Source organism: Saimiri boliviensis, chromosome 8 (genome assembly GCF_048565385.1).
Source record: "Saimiri boliviensis isolate mSaiBol1 chromosome 8, mSaiBol1.pri, whole genome shotgun sequence".
NCBI classification, from domain to species: Eukaryota; Metazoa; Chordata; class Mammalia; order Primates; family Cebidae; genus Saimiri; species Saimiri boliviensis.
The window spans coordinates 28,540,461-28,559,314 of NC_133456.1; the positions used below are offsets into that span (position 1 = coordinate 28,540,461).

The following is an 18,854-nucleotide window of genomic DNA, read 5'->3' on the forward strand; positions in this document are numbered from 1 at the left end:
CGGTGTGGAGGGGCCAGCAGGAGGGCCGTGCTGGGATTGTCCACTTGGGAGCAGAGAAGGCTGGGGTGGACTGAGGAGTGCTGGCAGGTCGTTGAAGTTTTGGTGTCCCCCAAGTCATCCTTCAGTGACCCATCCCAGGCAGATGCCGGGTAGTTTATATGCATTTAGCCCGTGACATACTGTCTAGACCAGGCGTTCCCAAACTATGGCCCGCGGGCCGCATGCGGCCCCCTGAGGCCATTTATCCGGCCCCCCCGCCGCACTTCAGGATGGGGCACCTCTTTCACTGGTGGTCAGTGAGAGGAGCACAGTATGTGGCGGCCCTCCAACGGTCTGAGGGACAGTGAACTGGCCCCCTGTGTAAAAAGTTTGGGGACGCCTGGTCTAGACCACCTTCTCAGTCTCTCTCCCTCCTCCCTTCTGAGTTTTATCTGAATCAGGGCTGACAGGGACCTTCATAGTCAACTCCCCATGCTCCTTCTGCATTGTCCCATCTGAGAGTGAAGCTGAACACACGGGGTCACACAGTGCGCAGCCGGGCTGGGGTGCAGCTCCTGGGCCTCACTCTGTCCGTTCTGCAGCCCCCTTTGTCTCCCCTGCTCTCCACTGCCATTTGCTCCTTCAAGGACAGACACTGGGTTTCATGTCTCTCACATCCAGCATGGTCAGGCTTGTAGAAGAAAGCAAAGGCAGGTGAACTGCTTTCCCTGCCCTCAGTGAAGAGAGAGCCAGAGGGCCTCAAGCTGCAGCCTGAGGGATTTAGGTTAGACAGACAGCGGGCCAGGCAGATTGACTTGGATGGGCCTGCTGTCCGGTTTCCAAAGGCTGTTAATCGGTTGTTCCCTCTGGTGGGAGCCTCACTGCTCTGGGATTTGCTTGCTGGGATCCTGTGCAGCTCTGGATAGAGTTTACCCCTGACCTGGCCTCTCAACGCAGGCTTCAGGTTTCTGAGGGAGGCCCTCTGCAAGCCCAGTTTTCTATGACTCCACTGTGGAAATTCTGTCTGGAAGGGGACATCTCCCTCCCTACTCAGGCTGAGATCAGAGGCCTCCCAGAAATGGACCAACCTTCCTTGGGCCCAGCCCACCCAGGGGCCTGAGCTCATGGCTCAGCCATCTCTCTGGTCAGGGAGGGAAAGTACTCCTGCCTGCTTTAGATTAGGGTTTGGGGAAATGTTCCATGTTCCATGTTTTAGGCACGCTCAGCTCCTGTCTTCTGAAAGGTCACTGCTTAAGAAAACAGCCTGGTCCTTGGCTTGGCCCATCTGCTGGGAGGTGGGCTGCGATTCCTCTCCCACGAACTGGCAGAGTTTCCAAGATGAAAACGGAAAAACAGAACAGGGGAGCAAGGCTGGTCCTGTCCTTGGGGAGCCAGTGTCAAGAAGCCTGTGTCTGCTAAGGATGGTAAGGGCGTCTCCAGGGGGCTCCGTGACTTCTTAGAGATGTGGATTTAACCAGCAGACAGCGCAGGCTGGCCCGTGCCGCCTGCTCTGTCAGGCTGTGCTAGGCGTCTGTGCGGGGAGAGGGACACGGTCACCAGCTGTTCTGGCAGGCACGTTCCTGGACGGGCTATTTAGGGCAATCATTGAATGAAGCACATAACCATGACTGCTTTTTTTTTTTTTTTTTTTGGTCGTTGTTTGTTTGTTTGTCTTGTTTTTAGCCCGAGGAAGGATCCAGATGTTTCTAGTTCTGCAGATGTCTTTTTGTGGTAAAGCTGAAGAACAGAGATAGGAAACAAGGGGTGGGGGAGTTGGATCCCAGAGCCTTCCACATCACCAAGATGACCCTCAATGAGGGCTCCGTTTCCTTTTGCACCAGACCCCCTGATAAGCCCGACTCCCAACTCCCCAGCACATCTTCCTCCGAGGTTTTTGCTCTTAGCAAAACTTCTCTGAGCCCTCTGCCACCACAACACGGTTGCTGTCAGCAGTGCTGTCTTCACACACTTGCAGTCTCACCCCCAAACCATCCCTGCGGCCCTGGCCCCTTTGGGAACCCTGGTGTACGTGGTTTCCAGGCTTTTGGAAGACAGGGTGTTTGTGTTGTTTGTATCTATTTAGAATTTGGGGAGAGTCCATGGGGACGTCCTATTGGGTCCTTTCTCTGTTACTGTCTGTTCTTACTCCTCCCACCCCACCCTGTCTCCTGGTGGGCCAATGCCTTCTCTAAGGGCAGCCTGGTGGCAGGAATCTGCAGTAGGATAGGTCCCCCAGAGAGGCCCATGAGGCAAGGTGCCCTCTTTCCTGCTGCAGCGTGCTCCTTGTGGTCAGGAAGCCTCAAGGTCTAGCTTCATTCCCTCCTGCTGTCTCTTCCCATCCTCCCCTGTGTGGAGGAAGGTTTTACGGGTGGGGGCTTGTTGGCACCTTCTAGAAAGGAGAGGGCAAGTATCCTGAGCTCCTGGATGCTGGCAGAGCCAAGGATTGGATAGTTCTGGCGCCTGTCTGGGGAGAGGGCGTGTTCCAAAGGTGGGGAGTTCTGTGTGGGTGGCCTTGCTGCGAGGATGGACGCTGGGCTTTGGGGGGTGGGTAAGAGGGGGAAGGTGACAGGACTGCAGTGCGTCCACCTGGGACTCTGTTGTGCTGTCAACGGTGGACAGCCCCACATGGGCCTGCTCACCTGTATTGACATGTCAGCTCAGGTGTCCCATTAGGTTAAGCTGTGAGCCCAGAGGCTTTGGTCCCAGGACCACAGGTCACCAGGCTGTGAGGCCAAGAGCAAATGTCCCCCACCCTGCTTTGCCTCTGGAATGAGTCCTGGGGGCAGACTGGGGGTGCTGGACCTCTCACTCTGTGGGAGCTCGGGCTTAAAACATGTTGCTGGCTGGGGGTGAGAGGCAGGGGAAAGGAAAAAGGTAGGCACTGGGATCCTGGGCCAGTCTTAGATCTTTGTGTTTTGTCCCCTCAGGCTGAGTCAACTTCTCTTTTCTCAGGAGTTTAGATTAGGGTTTGGGGAAATGTTCCGTGTTCCGTGTTTTAGGCACGCTCAGCTCCTTCTGAAAGGTCACTGCTTAAGAAAACAGCCTGGTCCTTGGCTTGGCCCATCAGGCTGGGCACTGTGAGTATCACTTCTCCTAGGTGCCGAGGACAGGCCCCCAGTGCGGTGATCTGACTCCTTGGACAGTGATAGGTGAGGCCTGGCAGGGGTCTGCTCCCTGTTTGTGTGAGGCTCTGGTTTCTCTTCTGAACTGGAGGCAATCCAATTTACTTGCCAGACATTTGTTTTGCTCTTATACTAGCCCAGCCCTCTGTGAGGGGACCCCCGTGGTGGATAGCAGGCTCTCCTTGAAGCAGGCACTAGTACGCCCTTGACTGCTGATTCCAGGAGGCCCAGGGAGACTGCAGTGGAAGAGGTTAGTGGAGGCGCAGGGCAAGGAGGAAGAGCTTTCTGGCAAACTGAAACAGGAAGCTCACAGAGGGAATAGGTTAGGCTTGGTAGTAGAGGGCATATTGGACATACCTGAAGGATTTGGTGCAGCTGCTGGTTTGGTGATGAGTAGGTGCTGGAATGGCTAGTGTTAAGGAATTTAGACTGTATCCAGTAGGTGATAGGTATTGAAGTTGTTTGAATAAGGATGGCGTGATCACACCTGTAATCCCAGGACTTTGGGAGGTCCCGGCGGAGGGATTGCTTGAGGCCAGGAGATTGAGACCAGCCTGGGCAACACATTGAGGCTGTGTCTCTACAGAAAAGGAAAAAGCCGGGCAAGGTAGTGCATTCTTGTAGTCCTAGTTACTCAAGAGGCTGAAGTGGGAGGATTGCTTGAGCCCAGAAGTTCAAGGCTGTAGTGAACTATGATTACACCACTGCACTCTAGCCTGGGCAACAGAGCAAGCGAGATTCCATCTCAAAAAAGAAAAATGGCTGTGATGGTGATTAATGTAAGAGCTGCCATTATTGAGCCTTTATTCTATGTCCCTTATGTGTCCTGTTAGATTTCACCCTCACTGCAACTTTCTAAGACAGGTGTTATGTTGGTTTTCACCTGGTCATTCCAAAGTCAGGCAGAGTGCAGAATGTGTCCAAGGGCATTGGAATTAGCCCTTCCCAAACAGGCAGTTCACCTTGGGATATGGCTTTGCCATTCCTAGTTATTCCTGGGAGGTGAAGGTTGGCCCCAGGCTGCTGTGTTGAGGAGGAGAAGGAAGAAGGAGGGTGGGTAAGGGTGGAGGAAGGGGGAGGGAACTCTATCAGGGGCAGAGCTGCCCTGGAGGGAGTCTTTGTGGGCTCTTACCTAAGGAGTTCTACAAAGGAAGCTTCTAGTCACTCTGCCATCCTTAAGGGTGATGAGCTATGTTTTCCAGCCCTCATCCCTCCCTCCCTCCCTCCCTCCCTCCCTCATTCTTCTCGCTATGGTAGAGGCCCTAAGGGTAGATGGGGGCCTCTCACTGGGTTGACCAGATCCAGCACCTGCTCGTGTGGGAGAGCAGAGGGACCTCAGGGCTGTGGGGCCACACTGCCTTGGGGAACACAGGTCCCAGTTGGGGAAGTGAGTGTGGGAGGACCTGTAGAAAAAGACAGATTTATTACTGCTCCTTCCCTGCCAGCTGTGTGTTTGCCTTTCCCAGGTCAGTGGGCTGGTGACGAGACAGGGCAAGTTAATTTATATCCAGGTAATAGGTTAGCTCCTCTAACCACAGGGAACTTTCTCAGCTCATCCAACTGGGGCTTGGAAGGTAGGAGGGGCGGGCAAGTGAGGGAATGTCTTTCTGGCGCAGTTTTCACGTTCTTCTGCCTGGCCTCTGTTAGGGAAGCAGGTGAGGTGCAGTGGAGCACCTCAACATGAGTGGGCATCTTAACCTCCTGGAGAGCTTGCTGGGTTCCCAGAGTTTCTAATTCACAAGGTCGGAGGTGGAGCCCAAGAATTTGCATGTCTAGCTGCTTCCTGGGTGATGCTGCAGCTGCTGCTGCACTGAGTATCCCACTTTGAGATCCACCGCACTAGACAATCAGACGAGAATTTTTGGTGGTGCTTCCCTTGCCTATCTTTGCTGCTCCGACAGGACGATTAGCAGGAACACATCCTTTCCACCTGTGAAAGCCGCAGCCTGCCTTTAGACCCTGACTCCAAGGACACCTTCTCCAGTGGATGTTCTGAGAACCAGCATGTGCTGGGCCATCTGTCCTTTTTCCCCACATGCTGCCTGGTTTCATGGCACTTGACCGCACACACCTGGAGTACTGGGACTAGCTCTTCCCAATCCCTGGGGACCCCCGTGGCACCTAGCACAGCACCTCATCATTAAGGAAACAGGTGAGGAAACACATAGACAAACTGGGTGTTGAGTGGATGTAGTTAAAGCAGACCCTTATCAGGGCTAAACCTTTCTAAAAACCCAGGGTCAGATGGGGAGGGGATTTTATAAAGTCTTTCCAGACTGGTAATAGGCAGAGCCAGATCAAGAGCCTGGCTGCCCGTATAGATAATTTTATAGAAAACATTCCATAAGCTCAAAACACCAGCTAGCTCTTTAATTCTTTTGTATCCTTTATTTACAGAGATTCATTTTTATGTAAGTAAATCTAGTTTGTATAGCTTGAACTTTGCTTTAGTCTACTTTTATTTTATTTTTTGAGTCAGAGTCTCACTCTGTCTCCCAGGCTGGAGTACAGAGATGCGACCTTGGCTCACTGCAAACTCTGCCTCCTGGATTCAAATGATTCTCCTGTCTCGGCCTCCCTAGTCACTGGATTACAGGTGCCTGCCACCACGCCCAGCTAATTGTTGTATTTTTAGTAGAGACGGGGTCTCACCATGTTGGCCAGGCTGGTCCTGAACTCCTGCCCTCAGGATCTACCCACTCGGCCTCCCAAAGTTCTGGGATTACAGGAGTGAGCCACTTCGTCTGGCTGAATATGGCTAGAACTTTGTATCTGCTTTTTTTAAAAACCTAACATTTGTGTACTAATTTTCTTGCTGAGTGTGTAAGTGAATGTCTTTTGTGTGCCATTCCTGCATTATTCAGTTCTCATGACGACGCTGAAGATAAGTGTTACGACCATGTTCGTGCAGTAGCACATCCCTTGGAAGTGATGTTCCGTGATTCGCTTAATGTGTCCCAGGCATCAAACATGGAACTGGTGTCTAAATTTTTCACTCTAGGTCCAGGGCTCTTTGTATTATCTGAGACCACCTCTGATATTTCTTTTCATGTGGCTACTGTATACTGTACGTAATTGATGCACTTTCTAAAACCACAGTTTAGAAAATTGAGATGAAATTCATAGAACACAAGATTAACCACCTCTGTCTATCCCATACATTTTTGTCAGTCCCAAAGAAAACTCCGTACCTATTAGCAGTCACTCTCCATTTCTTCCTCCCCTCACTCCTGGCAACCACTAGTCTGCTTTATGTCTGTGTGGATTTATGTATTCTGGATATGTTCTATAAGTGGAATCATATAATGTGTATTTTTTTGTGTCTGGCTTCTTTCACTTTGCATTTTTTTTTTTTTTGAGGCAGGGTCTCACTCTGTTGCCCAGGTTGGAGTGCAGTGGCATGATCATATAATAGCTCACAGCAGCCTTTATCTCCCTAGCTTAAGCAATCTTCTAACCTCAGACTCCCTAGAAGCTGAGAATGCAGGTATGTACCACCATTAATTAAAAAGAAAAATAATTTTTTTATTTTTAGTAGAGACAGGATCTCACTATGTTGCCCAGGCTGGTCTTAACCTCCTGAGCTCAAGCGATACTTCCTGCTTTGGCCTCCCAAAGTGCTGAGATGATAGGCATGAACCACTATGTCTGGCATTTACAAAATATTTTTGAGGCTCATCTGCATTGTAGTATGAATCAGTGCTTTATTCATGTTTTACAGATGAATAATACTCCATTTTATAATTAAAGCACATTTCATTTATCTGATCCCATTCTTTCTGGTGACCAGAGAAATCCAAGTGCTACTGTTGGGTGCTAAAGTGGGATGCATGTGTGAGGAGAGAGGGGCGTGTGCTCTGATGGCGATGGCACTGCCTGTGGGGAGGCTGAGAGCAGTAGGGTGCCTGGAGAAGGGAGAGTTGATGGTCAGAGCTGGGACTGGGTATGTGGCCTTGGGGGATCCAGAGGACAAAGTGGGAGGATAGAGCTTGACCAGGAGGGGCCGTTGAGGGGGTGTCACCTTCCTAGAACAGAGGAGCAGCCAATTTAGGAAAATGTGGTGGCTGGATTCCAAAGATGTCTGCAGGTCTGGGTGTGGACGGCTTCAAGTCGAGGCATTTTGGTCCCAAACCGAGGAGTGACCTGGTGCCCAAATGGAAAAGGTCCTGGGTTCCCATAGGAGCAGGAGCAGTGGCGGTGGCTTTGCCTGCAGGCTGGGTGTGCTAGTGGCAGGCTGGCCAAGGATGGCAGTGGCGTGTTCTGGAGGAGAGTCAGCCCAAGTGGAGAGGGCCCAGGCACTGTTGAGAGGGCCTTATTAGGAGTCCAGCTGGGTGGAGTCATGGGAGTGCAGACTTGCTCAACCTCCCATCATTACAGCAGAGCCAGTGCTCATTAAGCCATTATTTGTTCCATTTTGAGTGACCATGGGAGAAATGGAAAGGGAATGACCTTGAGTCCCAAGAGCCCAATTTCAGGAGGAAATGAAAAAATCCCTTTCCTCTCCTCTTCACTCCCTCCAACCCAAATGAAATGCCACTTTGCTGATTAGTGGCACCAGACAATAATCTTGGTGGCTGCCTGGGGAGTCCTGACTACCGTCGGTTTTATCATTGTTCAGGTATGGTGTGACCAACAGATTAGGAGACAACCACCATGGAAGAGAGAGCTTGCTACTCAGCTCCCAACAGGAGGGCACATGCCATGCCATGCGATGCTGGGGCCACTCAGGGAAATGCCAGGGTCAGTCAGGAGGCAGAGGGAGCAAGGGAGAAACATGGGCAAGAGCCTTAATTGTGGTTTCCAGGGAAGGAACAGTGAGGCAGGGTCAGCAGGCATAGGAGTGGCAGTTTGAATAACTACAGCAGGCTCTGGAGCTTACAGGCGGTCTCTGGGTGTCCAGTAGCTGACCCTGGGGTGACGGGGGGTAGGAAAGTAATGGCCTTGAGTGTAAGAACCCAATAAAGAAAGTGGTTGGGAGTGTGGCCTCTGGATTGGTTGGTTTGCATATGAAAGGTGCACTCACAGGCAAGCCATTTACTGTCTCTAGGAATTGGCTAGGGCTGGGAAGAGCCGTTGGTCCTTCCAGCATCCGTGAGGCCCAGATGTCAAAGTATCAGAGATGAAAAATCAAAAGGGCAGGACGTAGTGGCTCACACCTGTAATCCCAGCACTTTGGGAGGCGAGGCAGGCGGATAACTTGAGACCAAGAGTTTTAGACTAGCCTGGCCAACATGGTGAAACCCTGTCTCTACTAAAGATACAAAAATTAGCCGAGCTTGGTGGCACATGTCTGTAGTCCCAGCTACTCGGGAGGCGAGACATGAGAATTGCTTGAACTTGGAAGGTGGAGGTTACAGGGAGCCAAGATCACGCCACTGCACTCCAGCCTGGGTGACAAATCGAGATTCTGACTCTAACTAAATAAAATAAAAAGGCATGATGGTCCAGTGGGGAAGGCCTTGCATTTGGTATGGCCCTGCTCAGGCCTGGCAGGAGGCACCTGACCCCTCCTATCCTGCTCGCAGATTCCTCAGGTCCTAAAGGAGAGAACCGAGTTGGAGTTCAGTCCTCTCTGTCCCGGTGTTCTGGGCCTGGAAGCATTTGCATTGCAAGTGAGGGAAGGACTCTGACCTGGAAACTCTGCAGCCCGAGACGCCTTGTCTCTGCTTCTCCATCCTGCACTCTAGACTAGTGCTCAGAACCTGGCCATGCAGCCAAGGGAGTACGCTGGGCGAGGCTGCTGCAGGCTGTCAGAGGGCCAGAGTCACTTGGCATGCAAACCAAAGCCACAGCCACAGCACGAGGGAGGACAGGCCTGGGGAGCCTGTGCTGCTTGGCCTTGCTGGCCTTCGCTGAGCCTCTGCTTTCAGGGTCACTGCAGTAGCATGGGGGTGGGCGGCACTTCCGGCAGCTCTGGCAGGCTCGTTCCTCTGCCCTGCCCTTCTGGCATTTCTGTACCATTCCAGCAGCACCAGTGAGGCAAGGGGGACAGGTATGTTGGAAATTTGAGGCCCAGAGTTAGGTACTGAGACCCCAAGATAAACACACTCATCAGAGCACACTGGCAGGGTCACTTTTTCAGAGGCAGTTGAAGATGGGGTCTGAAAAGATAGAATAAAACAGAAGTGTGTGTTTCAGCGGAGGGGTCTCCTACCCAGATATGTTCACATTTGGCTCGACTCCTCCAGGGGTGCCTGTCTTCCCTGCTGGCTGGGGTAGTGAGCCATGGCCTTGTGATTTTTCCCATCATGCTCCACCTAATCCAGAAATTCTCGAGTGCTGAACTCAGAATGGATCCACAGCACACACAGCCCCTGCGGCTGGGAGCCCTTGTCTGAGAAGGTGGAGGCTCCCGCTTCTTTCCCCAGAGCTCTTCCCACTCAGGAGGCCTGTGAGAGTGTTTGTTTTGGGCATAGTGCACATTCTTTTCTCTGAACGCAGCTGGAGAGGTGGGGCAAGGCAGAAGCCAGGCCCCAGACACAGGCAGGGGACGTGGGCCGACTGCCCACCTCTTGGCCCCTGACCGTGGTGGAGTGTGGGGTCTGGATGGGGCAGTGAGAAGGTAAGGGCTGAAGATGCTGCCAGGAGGGCATCTGCTTAGTGGTCTGAACTGGCTGGTGGCTTGAGGGGTTACCTTGTTCATCCTCTGTGTCTGGCAGGGATGGTGTTAGTCTGCTGTCAGAAAGCTCGGTGAAGAGGCAATTGTCTCTTATTTGAGTCTTACGTTCTTAGCACTTGGGGTGCGTGGTCAGTGCTTGTCAACCAGCCTGTTGGTCGGCATCTGAAAGTCCCCTTCCAGAGCCTCCAGGTAATGTGACATTGTCACTCAGACACAGTGCTGACTGTGCAGCCCTTGCTGGTGCTTTGTAATTAGCTGTTCTGCTTCGTTAAGTGTTTCCTGGGTAGGCATATTTTGATCCTCCTCACTGGATTTCAGGTTCTTCCAGGGAAGAGAACTGGGTCTTACTCTTTCTTGTAAATCATAATGTTTGCTGCAGATGAACACCTGTATGTAGCTGGCTGTAGTCAGAATAGCATGTAAGGAAGGCTACAGGGGAGAGAGAGGGGGGGGGGGGAGAGAGAGAGAGAGAGAAAGAAAAAGAAAGAAAGAATGAATTCCCTTCTGGCTGGAGAGAGCAGAGAAGGTCCGGAGGACAGATATGGCTTCCAGAGAGGATGAGACTGAGAGCCAAAGGGATAGAAGAGTGTGACAAAGACATACAGGAAGGAGGGACTCAGGGTCCATGCAGGGCAGCTCTCTGAGGAGCAGCTCCTGGCCAGCTGGGAAAGCCCAGCTCAGGAGTTCATTTCTAATTTCATGGATAGCTGGGACCCTTCAGGAGTTTTTGAGTGATGTGGCTGGCTGGTTGATTCCCACGGCAGTGGTGTGGGGTGGATTGGGAGGAGAGGGCGGCATTCTTAGGGGGACGGACCTGGGAACTGATTGTGCACGTCACTTGCTCAACAGTGCTGCCTGAGTTTTTCCTCACAGCCATCCTCACACGGGTATCATTACCATCCCCTCTCACTGGTGAGGAAAGCAGGCCCAGGCAACACAGACCCTAGGTGGTGGAGCCACAGCTTGAATCAACCTAGGGCTTCCTGGCTCTAAATCTGTAATCTGTACACTTTTTGTTTTTTTGAGACAGGGTCTCCCTTTGTTGTCTAGGCTGATGTGTAGTGGTGCAGTCATGGCTCACTGCCGCCTCAACTTCCCAGACTCAAGGAATCCCATGTCAGCCTCCCAAGTAGCTGAGACCACAGGCGTGTCCCAATGCACCTGGCTAATTTTGGTATTTTTTTGTAGAGATTGGGTTTCCCCATATTGCTCAGGCTGGTCTCGAACTCTTGAGCTCAAGTGTCTGCCTGCCACAGCCTCCCAAAATGCTGGGATTACAAGCGTGAGCTACCTACCGCGCCTGGCCAATCTGTGTTTTACATGCTGCTCTAGACATTGCAAGATGCGGAGGACAGATGGGGAGGCACTGGTGAAGACATCTTTTGATTTCCTTGCCATCGAACAGTGTTAAGGAATGCTTTACTGCTTTCCTTTTTTTCTTTTTAAATCACCAATCTCTAATTATATAATAAATATAACATAAATACATCTTCCCTGTGAAAATGAAGAAATTGTAGACATGACTAGGGCCCCTTTAAACATTCTCCTAACCTGATCCTATGAGTTGCTCTTCCTTGGATGGAGAGATTCAAAAGAAGCCTGTGCTTGCATTCCTGGGCCCCCTTGGCTTCCAGCATCCTGCCAGCATTGTCAACACATGGCCACCAGTCACCATCAATCCAGTGATGTCAGGCAGCCAGATTTGATCCCAAGAATAGTAACTCTGGGTTGGAGCCATGCTCTGCAGCCCCAGCATTCCACCTCTGGGCCTGCTCCAGGCAGTATGTTTGGAGAGTTGAGGGCTGTCCTCCTTGCCATCGACCTTAAAAGGTCCTGCTTGTGGTCTAGGCATCTCTTACATGCCTTGATAACCGATCGTGGTTCTGTCTTCTCTTTATGTGTTGGAACCCTTCCTAAGCCTGATAGTTCTCAGCCTATCTCGGCTTATAGAGAGGTGAGGGCCATGGGTCCTCATCCAGCTCAGGAGAACACGCTTCCCTTTTGTGTCCTGATCACACCACCTTTAAGCTCTCAGGGGTGTCCAGCACTGGTCTTGGAGGAACTGCTGGATAAGCTCCTCTTGACAGCCTTGGTCTATGTGACTTTTCCCTCTGGGTCTGCTCCAGCCTATCCAGGTCTTATCTGAGGTGTGACCTGGGCAGCCATTCTTCAGCTGTGGATTCTGTGGGGGCAGACATTGTGGAGTCATCTGGGGGGACATCTGAGTCTCTTAGTATATTTCTAAGACCCTTTCTGAGACAGGCCAGGTTTTTAGGTGGGTTCAATAGCAGTTAACCTGCCACACTGCCTCTCCTTACTACCTCTAAGCAGAGGTGTCAGAGAACAGCCCAAAGGGACTGGGAAGTTTGGGGGGAAGTTCCTGGCATGAAGAATGCTGACCAGAGAGGGAGATTAGGACTCAGGAGGGATCCCAGCTTCTCTCTCCTACCCCCCAAGAAAAGCTGCCTTGGTCTTTCCACCACTTATTCCAACAAAATCTTACGCAGATGCCCCTTCACAAAGCTGTTAATAGCCATTGAGAATGACTTCTCTCCCTTCCCTGCCCAGCTCCCCTACTTGATTTCAGCCACTATGTGGGCTCTAAGGAGCACAGACTGAACCATCATTTGCTCTAGGATATAGGATGGTCAGACAGATGCTTGTTTTTCATTTTAAGTGCCAATACTCACAAAAATGGCCCTTCCCCCTCATTTTTTTAATTAGAGGGATGGGGTGCTAGGAATGGCCATTCCTCATCTGGATGGGGCTATGCTGGTCCCTGGTTCCCCAGCCCTCAGGTGCTTGGCATTTCCCTGAGCCCCTATCGCTGAGCCCGGACTTAGCGAGCAACTTTGTTTACCACCTGTCTGACCCACCCAGACATGTTAGAACCATGAGTGCCCTTGGGGAACTTCAAATCCAGGCTCCTTGCTATGTAAGTTTTTCAAAATTATTTATGCTTATTTGGAAACTGAGGGAAGAAGAAAAAGCAAACACCTCTAGCCCCATTACTCTAAATAGCCACTATTAGCATTACAGTGAATTGTCTTCCAGCCTTTTGTGGACATATATATGTGTGCCCCCACACGAGTGCAGTGTTCCTTTTTCTTCTTAAAATTTAACTGCCTTCAATACTGTATCAGCTCTTTAAAATATCCTGCCTTTTTTCACATGGCCAAATGCATGTTATCTACTGATGCTGCATGCTTTTAAATAACTGCATAATATTTCATTAAATGGATTTACCATATCACAGTTTAACCATTCTATTATTAGACTTTAGCTCATTTCCAGTTTGTTAGTGTTATAAATAGCGCTGAGATGAAGGTCTTTGCAACATAAGCCTTTTTCCTTTTTAAGGATTATTTCTTTAGGATTCTCAGAAGTGGAATTACTGGGTCAAAGAGTTTCTGAGGCTCTTGACACATATTGCCAAATTGCTGTACAAAAGGATTGAGCTGGTTTGCATTCCCACTAGAAGGGCAAGTGGTGCTGGTCTAGCCACGTCTTGAAGCATCCAGCTGCTTGTATCACAGATGAGGAAATCAACGTCCAGGAATGTAAAGGCAGTGATCTAAGGGCATGCAGTTACTTGGGAGAAGGGTGATTCTGGAACCTAGACCCACAGATTCTGTTTTGGGCCTCTTAACTCTCCTCACTGCTGACTCCTGTCTTAGTAACACTTCCCCCTTTTTTTTTTTTTTTTGAGAGAGTCTCGCTCTGTTGTCCAGGCTAGAGTGCAGTGGTGCAATCTTGGCTCACTGCAACCTCCGCCTCCTGGATTTAAGCGATTCTCCTGCTTCAGCCTTCCCAGTAGCTGGGATTACAGGCGCCTGCCACTGTGCCCTGCTGATTTTTATATTTTTAGTAGAGACGGGCTTTCACCATCTTGACCAGGCTGGTCTCAAACTCCTGACCTCATGATCCACCCGCCTTGGCCTCCCAAAGTGCTGGGATTACAGGCATGAGCCACCACACCCGGCCACACTTCCCTTCTTATCAGCAGTGTCCCAGTCCCTCCTATTGCAGAGACAATTCTTGATGGGGCAAGAGAACATGTAACTGCTGCATCTGAACCTATGGTTGTTGCGCCTAATGCATGTGTGGAATGGAAAGTGGCCGGGGGTCCAGGGTTTGGGCCTTAGTCCTGCACCTGCCTTTGTATACAGCCCTTAACCCCTGGTCTTCTGTTTCCCTACCTGTTGACTTGGGGATATTAATGTCTGACTTGCATGTTCCACAGGGTCGTTATATGAACTAACTCATGCAAACAGCACACTCATACAGTAAGGAGCAATACAAGTGAAATGTGCTGTTGTGATTGTGGTTATTCCTGAAGCATTCCTGGAGAAAAGATTCAGCATTAGGGCACTAAAGGCCTAAGTCAGTTAACTAACTCGTAATACCAGTTTGTTCCAGAGAGAATTGGAGGTATCTGTCAAAGAAGCAGACATAGAGGTTAAAGAAAACTAAACAGAGAAAAGTGATGCTGTACAGTAATGTGCATATAGTTAACAATACTCTACTATTCACTTCAAAATGCGTTGAGGGTAGAGTTCATGTTATGTGTTTTTTACTTCAATCAAAAAAAAAAAATAAACTTAAGGAAACAAAGCAATACAGAGAGGAAAAAAATTAAGACCTAGGGTCAATTCAGATGGGACACTCGTTACACCCTTCAAGGGGTAGAGACTATTTTAACATAAAATAGATGACCTTGGTCCCATAGAAACATAATGTGAGCCATATGTGTAATTTAATATTTTTCTATAGCTGTGTTTTTTAAAAAGTGAAAATAAATAGGTAAACCGAGTTTTAGGCATACATTTTATTTAACCCCCTATGTCTAAATGTTATTTTAACAGGTAACCAATATAAAAAATACCTATGGGTGACTTTACATCTTTTGTTCACACCGAGTCTTCGGAATCTGGTATCTATGAACATTTCAGCATTGCAGAGAATTCCACTGGGCAGCACTGATCTAGACTCTGGTCCTCCAGCTTGCCTTGGAACCCTTAGAGAAGCCAGTGTGGGGCTGAGGCATGGGAAGGGTATGGAGATAGCTCCCCCAGTCCTGCCCCTGGGAGAGTCTAAGGGGATAGCTGCATGGCGGGCCCTGTGGGAGCTCCCGGTCCAACAGCGGAATCTCGAGGCCTAATGAAGGAGAAAGCACTCCCATCGATGAGCTTGCAGTGAAATTTGGAACCCACAAGCAGAAAGATGATCCTTTATAGTTTTACTGATTTGCACCTAACACCGTGGTAAGTACAAATAGTTATAGTGACAGACTGCAGCGTGGCTTGCTAAAGGAGGTGGATATGACCCAGAAGACAAGGACATCACAGGAGGGGGTTAATGGCATGGGCAAAGAAAACATGTCAGGGACAGGAAAATTGGGACAGAAAGGAGATGTACGTGACTTGAATGGTGAGGACCTAGGGTTGAGGTCGGAGTGTGTGTGTAGGGGTAGAAATATTATAAACGTTTAGATTTGATCTGATAAGCTGGGGCTGCTATTTTAGGTGCTTGAGCTGAAAGGTGATTGGATGAAAATGGTATTTGAAGAAGATTATCCCTGTGGTAGTGGCCCTGTGTGCTGCATGGTTTGGAGGCAACAAGGGGCTGGGGTGCAGTGATCATGAATGGTTAGACATTATTCAAATCTGGCTTTACAAAACTGCAAAGAACCAAGGATCCTGTGTTGTCTCAGTCTAGGAGACCCCAGGGCAGACCCCCTAGACCATGTGATGGCTGTATGTGACCGGCTCAAGTTGGGGCACATTTGGATCCCTCCGTCACTCTGCAGCTCAAGTTTGTACATCCCAGTGGAAGGTCAGGGGGAGCACTTGGTTTTGGAGGGGAGGGGACTTTGTTAGAAATCACCTGGGTGCCTGATTGCTGGTGAGACTTGACCTCCAGGTACCGGGAGAGCTCGTTGCAGTTACCCTGGCAGTGGGCACAGGTTACCAATGCCATGTACAGGAGCACAACAGATGGTTGCTTTAGTGCTGCAGGGCTGAGGTGGTAGAACACCCCAGACAAAGGGGTGCCTGAGCCGCGAGACTCCTGTGAACAGCTTTGTCAGTGCCGCAGTCAGATGGACTTTTCGACCGGAAGGTTAACCCTTAAATTTCCCTTCTCGCTCTTCTCTTGGTCTTCTCTTCTCCACTCTCCCAGCAGCCTCTGCACTGTGTCTGTATCCACACAGTCCCCTTCACTGTCTGTTTTTCACTCTATTAGTTCCTCATCTGTCCTGCCAGAGTTTGAGGCAGGGATAGAGTTACAAAAGCCTTTTCCTCAGTCCCCTTCCTCAACCTTCCTCCTTCTGGCTTGAAAAAGTGTATTTGACTTTAGATTAGAGGAAAAGATAATTCACAGTGGCCAAGAAGATCCCCCCTGCGGAACAGAACAAGGGATTTAAACTAGACATCAGGAAGAACTTCCAGACATGAACGTTTTTTTATTTTGAGACAGTTTCTCTCTGTCACCCAGGCTGCAGTGCAGGGATATGATCACAGCTCACTGTAACCTTGAACTCCTGGGCTCAAGCCATCCTCTTCCCTGAGCCTCCCTAATAGCTGGGACTACAGGTACACACCACCACACCTGGCTAATTTTAAAACTTTTTGTAGAGACAGAGTCTTGATTTTTTTTTTTTTTTTTTTTTTGAGACAGAGTTTCGCTCTTGTTACCCAGGCTGGAGTGCAATGGCGCGATCTCGGCTCACCACAACCTCCGCCTCCTGGATTCAGGCAATTCTCCTGCCTCAGCCTCCTGAGTAGCTGGGACTACAGGCACATGCCACCATGCCCAGCTAATTTTTTGTATTTTTAGTAGAGACGGGGTTTCACCGTGTTGACCAGGATGGTCTCGATCTCTTGACCTCGTGATCCACATGCCTTGGCCTCCCAAAGTGCTGGGATTACAGGCTTGAGCCACCATGCCCGGCGATTCCCCCCCACCCCCCTCAAGGCTGGTCTCAAAGTCCAGAGCTCAAGTGATCCTTCTGCCTCGGCCACCCAAAGTGTTGGGATTATGGGTGTGAGCCACTGTGCCCGGCCAGCCATGATGATTAAGGGCTGGTATGGGTGAGTCCCTTCCTTTTCTTGGCAGTCTTTGAGCACAGGCAAGACTCCTGCTTGAAGTGGGACAGAAGAGGCGCAAGTGACTCTGGGATCTTTCTGTGCCTCCCCCTCTGCTGTGCTGCAGCGAGCAATAAGGAAAAAGTCAGCTAGATGAGGCACAGAGTCAAGTCCTGGCAGGGCCCCTTCCCTTCCACCTAGTTCCACCCGTTCTCAGGAATGTCAGGACATAGACAAATTTAGCTCTTCTGTTTATTTAGGGTTTGTGGAAGAAAAAAATAATAGCATAAATCCTTATTGGGCAAGGGGAATTCCTTCTCGGCGGGACCTTTCTTCCTTTCCCAATTCCGGGAGATCGCATTGTACAGAAGTTTCCCCAAAGTCATGGGAAGGGTGAGGCGTGTGTGTGAAGTGCACGCAGGCATGCATGCCCCTGTGTGCTGGAGAAAGCAGGGCCCCTGATCTGCTGTGGTATGGATATGAGTTTTCTTCCTCCCTCTCTCATGCGTGTTTCTCTCTCTCTCTCTCTCTCTCCCCCCCCCTTCCTTCCCTCCCTTCCCTTCCCTTTCTCCTTCCCTCCCTTCCTCCTCTTCTTTCCTTTCCTTCCTTTTCCCTTTTTCCTTTCCCTCCACTCCTTTCTCCCTCTTTCTCTCTTTGAGACAGTATCTTCACTCTGTTTCCCTCTGGAGAGCAGTGGTGGAATCGTGGCTCACTGCAACCTCGACCTCCTAGGCTTAAGCAGTCCTCCCACCTCAGCCTCCCAAGTAGCTGGGAATGCAGGCACACACCACCACACCTGGCAATTTAAATTTTTTTTTTTTTTAAATAGACACGGTTTTATTTTGCTAAGGCTAGTCTTGATCTCCTGGACTCAAGCAATCCTCCCACCTCAGCCTCCCAAAGTGCTGGGATTATGTACGAGCCACCATGAGCCACCATGCCTGGCTGACATGGGTTTTCAAATCCCAGCTTCAACAAAAGTTCATTGAAGGCCCACCAGGTGCTGAAACAGTGATGCTCCTGCAGGGAACCAAACAGGCTGAGTGTCTGTCTGCAATTAGCTTACAGAGCCAGGGAGGTGGTACACAGGCAGCGCTGTCGACTCAGCATGGAAAGGAGCCTGCGAGGGGGAGGAGGATTCAGCAGGCAGAGTGGGATTTTGATGGGGAGGGGAACGGCAGGAGACATGAGGCAGGCTGAACAGGTGCTGTGGAGGAGGATGGGCATGTTTAGGGGAGAGGAGGTAGACTGGGGTTACAGCCTAGCTGTTTATTGGGAGATAAGCCATTGTGGAGCCATAAGGAGACCAATTTTGGGGGTCTTGAAGGCCCCGGATTGGCCCTTTCTTAGATAGTTGGACCAGGGGACATGGGCCTGACATTCCTCTCTTGGTCTGGGCATTAGCCCTAAGGGCTCAGCCGTCTGAGTGGGGAGAGATCTCTGTTCTTGAGAGTTAGGGAGCCCCTCTGCACATCACACAAGGCCCACCAAAAGTGGGGACTGTCTAAAGGGCCATTTTCACTTTAAAAAATGAAGGGTCTCAGTAACAAGCTTGTCTTCAGAACCCTTGGGGAATTGGCCATTCTGTGTGACCTGCTTTTCTGGATAATCAAAAATTCATGGCAGGATTTATTATTATAACCCTTCCTGATAGAAGTCTTCTGAAAATATGTGCTTTGTCTGCTTCCTTAACTAGTTGCTGATATGAGTTTTTCTGGGTGACTCAGGCCACCTCGCATTGGTTAATTATCGTCCCCTGCCACAACACAGAGCAGGCCTTGGGAGGATCAGAGGAGGTTTGCTCGTACCCTAGACAGGGCCAACTAGGTGTTTTGGTAACTCATGCATACTTTAAGAACTCATTTTCTGTCGTCTTCCTCGTTAGTAGACTGTGCCTTATCACTTTCAGTGTTATCATAGTGCCTGCCAAAGTGGCTCTGCCTTGCCCCCATCCTACCCTCCCTTCCAGTTTGCTATTTCTAAAGTGCACAAGCTTGACAAGTATATTATTAGAATTTTTGGACACCAACAGTTATCAGGTACTTGTGA

General features: G+C 50.1%; 1 protein-coding gene across 3 annotated transcripts in view; it reads left to right on the plus strand.

The window, feature by feature from the left end:
- Nucleotides 1-18,854, plus strand: part of ADCY5 (adenylate cyclase 5) — a 160,561-nt gene that overhangs the window by 35,017 nt on the left and 106,690 nt on the right. The window contains exon 1 of one of the 3 annotated variants that reach the window (XM_074404233.1): nucleotides 4,350-9,663. The exons of the other annotated variants lie outside the window; for them this stretch is intronic. The gene's annotated coding sequence lies outside the window, so the exon portion shown is untranslated. Of the gene's footprint in view, nucleotides 1-4,349; nucleotides 9,664-18,854 lie in introns of those variants that run through there. 3 annotated transcript variants of the gene reach the window in all.